Source organism: Dipodomys merriami, unplaced genomic scaffold (genome assembly GCF_024711535.1).
Source record: "Dipodomys merriami isolate MVZ:Mamm:240054 unplaced genomic scaffold, mDipMer1.0.p SCAF_28, whole genome shotgun sequence".
NCBI lineage: Eukaryota > Metazoa > Chordata > Mammalia > Rodentia > Heteromyidae > Dipodomys > Dipodomys merriami.
Genome location: NW_027204270.1, coordinates 5,003,081 through 5,009,080, shown reverse-complemented (window position 1 = coordinate 5,009,080; position 6,000 = coordinate 5,003,081). Strand labels below are relative to the sequence as shown.

At 45.3% G+C, this 6,000-nt stretch overlaps 1 long non-coding RNA gene across 1 annotated transcript in view; it reads right to left on the bottom strand.

Annotated features, from left to right (window-relative positions):
• Positions 1-342: 342 nt before the first annotated feature.
• The window catches only part of LOC138837941 (uncharacterized), a 46,829-nt gene continuing 41,171 nt past the window's right edge, over positions 343-6,000 (bottom strand). Inside the window, exon 3 of the long non-coding RNA XR_011375518.1 lies at positions 343-540. This is a non-coding gene — a long non-coding RNA (uncharacterized lncRNA). The remainder of the gene's footprint in view (positions 541-6,000) is intronic.

The following is a 6,000-nucleotide window of genomic DNA, read 5'->3' as shown; positions in this document are numbered from 1 at the left end:
GCTCATGATGGGCCTGTTGTAGTTTAATTCAGGACAATGTTCTCATTGTCTGTCTCATTGGAGTTTTATTTTTCCTGTTCCTCAAATCTCCTTTCAGCAGAGATGTATGAGGGAGGCAAATTATAAGACAAGAACCATTTTAAAGTATGTACTAGCTGCTGTTACGGTCAACTCAACCCACAGACTGAGGAACTGAGTCATGAAGACTTTGGGAGTAAAAAGAGAAAAATACTTTAATAACTGTGTGGTTTTTTTTTTTTAAACAACTAGTCAATGGAAGCATTTTTCTTCCTTCCATGATGTGAACGTCTGGTCTACCATGACAAACATCATTTCCTCCCAAGTCCCTTTGTTGCCACCCCCCCCCCAGATTGAAGGGTCATCTCTAACAGTTGGCTGCCTGGTCCCCAGCCCCTAGCTGGACTCAGCTGTCCTGCTCAGGGAAGTGGAATTCCTGTGATCCAGAAATCAGCCATGCGCTCCCTTAGCCAACGCGAACGAAGCCTGCAGTCCTCCCGAGAGCTGGGAAACCCACCACAGCTGTAGAAACACAAGATTCTGGGTTTCAAAACTCAAATGACCACATTTCCCCCGCCCTGAGCTTTGCCGAAGAAGGATGACAAATCCATCATCGGAATGTGCAAAGTTGAGAAATTAGAAACAAATACTTCAGTCCAATATCCTACATGCCGGCCATACATGGTATTGATTATAAAACTGAGTTTTAGACCAGCATTTCCTTTAAGTTCAAGGTTTTAGTTCTCCGTCCCTCCCTTCCTTCCTTCCTTCCTCCCTCCCTCCCTCCCTCCTTCTCTCCCTCCCTCCCTCCCTCCTTCTCTCCCTCCCTCCCTCCCTCCCTCCCTCCCTTCCTTCCTTCCTTCCTTCCTTCCTTTCTTTCTTCCTTCCTTCCTTCCTTCCTTCCTTCCTTCCTTCCTTCCTTCCTTCTTTCTTTCTTTTTGTGCCAGTACTGGGGCTTGAACTCAAGGCCTGGGTGCTGTCCCTTGCTTTTTCATTCAAGGCTAGCACTCTACCACTTTGAGCCACAGCGCCACTTCTGGTTTTCTACTCATTAATTGGAGATAAGAGTCTCATAGACTTTCCTTCCCTGGCTGGCTCCAAACCACAATCCACAGATCTCAGCCTCCTGAGTAGCTAAGATTACAGATGTGAGCCATCAACGTAAGGCAACATTCTTCCTATTTTTAAGTCCAGACACTATACACTGTTTCATACTAAGAGGAATCTGTTCATCTGCTACTGACAGAGAGGCCAGACCTGAACACCAGCTGTGGTAGACTTCCAGGTTTTCACTGTCCTGTGTTCATCCACCATCCAAGCAGCCTCTGAATTGCCTTTGTTTTTTTTTTTTTGTTTTTTTTTTGCCAGTCCTGGGGCTTGAGCTCAGCTTATTTTGCTCAAGGCTAGCACTCTTAACACTCGAGTCACAGCGCCACTTCTGGCTTTTTCTGTGTATGTGGTACTGAGGAATTGAACCCAGGGCTTCATGCCTGCTAGACAAGCACTCTATTGCTAAGCCACATTGCCAGCCCTGAATTGCCTTTTTGAGTAGTATCTCTTTTTCTTTGAGAAACCTGGGGAAATCCCAGCTCCAAAGCATGGGTGTTGCACAGTGTGGAAAGAGGCAGAGTTGTAAGACTTCAAAAGCCATACTAGCTCCAACCCAGATCCCAACTCAGCATCCCTAACACACACCTGTTCCACATATCCCTGAGACCTGCCGTCCCTTCTCCTGTGAGACCCAGGTGGTCCCCATCAGCTGGACCTGGCTTCCTGAGCAGACCTCTGTCTCCTCTCAGTGTATATTCTTCTGTCAAAATCCAAGTTCAGCTCTGACCCCTAGATGATTCTCACTTACCTATGAGTCCTTCTCAAAAACATTTTCATTGTTAACTATAAAAATCTGGAGAAAAGCTGGGTGCTGGTGGCTCATGCCTGTAATCCTAGCTACTCAGAAGGCTGAGATCTGAGGATCACTGTTCAAAGCCAGCTGGGGCAGGAAAGTCTGTGAGACTCTTATGTTCAATTAACCACTAAAAAACGAAGCAGTGGTGTGGCTCAAGTGGTAGAGCGCTAGCCTTGAGCTGAAGAGCTCAGGGACAGCACCCAGGCCCAGAGTTCAAGCCCCACAACTGACCCCCTCCCCAAAATAAATCTAGAGAAATTGAAGATGACATCATGAAATGGAAAGACCTTCCATGTTCATAGAGAGGTAGAATTAATATTGCAAAAATGGCCGTATTGCCAAAAGCAATCTACAGATTTAACACAATCCCCATCAAAATTCCAGGGATGTTCTTTAGCAAGAGAAAACAATCCAAAAATTCATATGAAAAAATAGCCAAAGCAATTCTAGGCAAAAAAAAAAAAAGCAATGGGGGTGGTATCACAATACCAGACCTCACGCTCTACAACATAGCTATGATAACAAAAACAGCTAGGTACTGGCCCCAAAACAGGCCCCCAAATCAATGGAACAGACCAGAACACCCCGAAATAAAGACATATACAGTACTTACAATTATGTGATATCTGACAAGGGAATCAAAGATAATCAGTGGAAAAAAGACATCCTCTTAAATAATTGGTGTTGGGAAAACTGGACATCCATATGTAGAAACTAAAAGTGGATCCCTATTTATCCCTATTTAATCACCAGGCATTAATGTCAACTCAGAGTGGATCAAAGATCTCAATGTCAAACCTGAAACTCTGAAAATATTACAAGAGGGAGTAAGAGAAACACTACAACTTATAGGATAGGCAGAAACTTTTTGAAAAGAGTCCTAGGGGCCCAGCGGATAAGAGAGAGACTTGACAAATGGGACCATCAAAATAAAAAGTTTCTGCACAGCAAAGGACATAGCTACTAAACTAGAAAGACAGCCAACAGACTGGGGGAAGATCTTTACCAGCAATACATTTGTCAAAGGCCTAATATCCAAAATATACAAGGAGCTCAAGAAAGTAACCTCTCCTAAATCTAATAAACGAATCAATAAATGGGCAAAGGAGCTTAAGAAAGACTTCTCAGAGGAAAGAAGAATGGTAAATAGATACATGAGGAAAGGTTCAACATTCCTGGCCATAAAGGAAATGTAAATGAAAACATTTTTGAGATTCCATTCACCCCAGTTAGATTAGCCAACATTGAGAAATTGAACAACAAATGTTGGTGGGGATGTAGGGAAGAAGGAACTTTATTGCACTGTTGGTGGGAATGCAAACTAGTGTAACCACTCTGGATGGCAGTTTGGAGATTCCTTCAACAACTAAAGATAGAACTTCCCTATGACCCAGCCACACTACTCTTGGGCATCTACCCAGAACATCACAAGCCTAGATACCATGAAGACACTTGCATATCCATGTTCATTGCTGCACTATTCACAATAGCCAAATTATGGAAACAGCCCAGATGACCTATAACAGAAGAGTGGGGCAATAAAAGGTATGTCCTATACACAATGGAATTTTACTCATCCACTAGAAAAATATAATACTACTTCATTTGCAGGAAAATGGATGGACCTAGAAAAAAATCATGTTAAGTGAGGTAGGCCTAGCTCAGAGAGACAAAGGGCACATGTTTTCTCTCATATGAGGAAACTAGATCTAAAATATACTGGGACATGATAAATTATACAGGTCTTTAGACACTCACACATAGTGAGACCAAAGAAGGATGCTCTTAGGGGAGGACCCAAAGGGATAATGCCTCTTAATATTTAAAATACTATTTATTAAAATGAATTCCAGGAAATGAAAACATGGGTTTGTTTGCTACTGGTGGTGGTGGTAGTAGTGTTGTTTGTTTTATTTGTTCTTTTTTCTGTCTTTTGAGGGACTCAAAGGGGCGCAGAGATGGATGGAGGATGGATGAACAAATGCAGGCATGATACTCAGTAGACACTATGTAGAAAATGAGCTATGGGGGAAAGCAAAGGAAGAGGTGACATTGTCCGAAAAGAAATGTACTCATTCCCCGACTGGGTGCACCACCTTAACAACAACAAAATAGTATTTTAAAAAACGCACTTCCATTGTTTTCTATGAGAATCCTCAAAGGATCCACACTGTGATCGATCGTGTGGTCCTCCCATCAAATTCTGTACTAAGCATTCACATAAAAGGACGTCCATCCCAAGTTGGAGAGTACACTACTGCCGGGTGATAGAGGGAGGATTCAGGCAGTACTGAGGTTTGAACCGAGGCCTTGTGCTTGATAGACATTCCACCAAATGAGCCCACCTACAGTCAGTATTTGTCTCAGTTATTTCTCAAGTAAGGTCTTATGGGTTTTGTTTGTACCTGGGGTAAGCCTTGAACTTCATTCCTCCTACCTGTGCCTCCTGGGAAGCTGGCATTACAAACCCATAGCATACCACCATGTAGGCTTGTCCATTGCACTGGGGCCTTGTGAACCCTTTTTATTTTAAATTTTTAGCCAGGGTTGGCCTCAAACCACAACTCTCTGTTCTTTCCCCCCAAGTATTTGGAATTATAGGTATGAGTGACCACACCTAGCCCATATTCTTGGATTGTGACAATATATCCAGATTATAAAAGTTTAAGGTCATAAAAAGAAATCACAGAAGTGGAAGTCTTCAGGGACTCCACAGTGGGTGCTGGGTGGGGGCTTTCTGGGGGTGGGGGGCTGATCACATGCTTCTGACCTAGGCGAGTGGGGCCCTGATTCCCACCAGCGGCAAGAAGGGGAGGTCTTGCCCTGCTAGATATTAATCCAACCAAATGGTGGATCTATGTCACAATGAGACTGGTGCCAGGGTGCGCAGTGTGCTCAGCAAGCTGCAGGGAGAGCAGAGAACTGGCTATGAAGGTAGGTGGGGACGGACGAGCTCGCCGCACGGGGTGTGGATGGTGGCTGAAAGTCTATCAATGAGATCCATCCATCAGCCTTTCTTCTCTCCATGGACCATGCGTACCCAGGAGTTAGGAGAACAGAGCTGTGGGCAAGACAGACGGCAGGCTGCTCCCTGGCTACTCCCAACCACAACAGCCTGCAACACAGGGGTTGCTCAGGGTCCAGAGGCAGTTGAAAGCTGAGGTGCCGCGGGCCCTCTTACCACTCCCCCGCCCCCACTCCCACCCCCCAATGTCTTATGTGCCTCTAGCTACCATCTATCAGGAGCCTGGGGTTGGCCAAAGCTGGGGTATGGGGAGTTGCCACAGGACAGACACCCCAGGTTTATTAGCAAACCCAGTCATGGGAAAAGAGGGGGAGGAGACATTCTAGATGAAGAGAGAGCCATCACAGGCCATGTGGGTCCTGCTTCGACTCCACACTGAACAAATCAACTGTTAAAAACTCAGGGAGATCTGTGAGCAATGACTGGGTAGATAGTGACTGGAGGGGTTTGTGCTGTCGGCTTGTGGCAGCTGGGCCCAGATCCTTGGCTCAGTGTCCCCGGTGAGAGGTGCCCAAGAGGAAATCTCATGAGATTTGAGAAGCTGAATGAGCAGCACATAGGTGTCCATAGATCGCAGTATGTCCTTCCTCTCTAACCACCAGCTCTGCTGGCCAATAGCAGGCTCCGGACATTCACTGTAGTCCGCTCCCAGCGTTGCAGTGACTACCCAATGACTTGTCTTCATTCAATTAGGGGCACTGGAATCACACTGATAACAATAAAGGCTTTATCTATTGCAGGTACCTGCCAAAGTATTTAAGGGTAGAACTATATTGTGTCGAGGATTTTTGTTGGGGCATGTAGAACAGACACAGCACTGAAAATGGCAACAATGAAGAAGTCTGGGGGACGGGCTCGCTGTTTTAGTTGTCCTGCTTCCCCTGTGCTTAAAAATACTCAGGATAAAGTTAGGTGGGGAGTTGAGAAAATGGAACCAATCTTGGAGAATGCTCGCTGCCCCCACCCCACCCCCACATTCCCTCCCATACCCACAGACAGCCAGCACTGGGCAAAGTTGCATAACTAGAAAAATTCTTCAGATCTTCCCAAG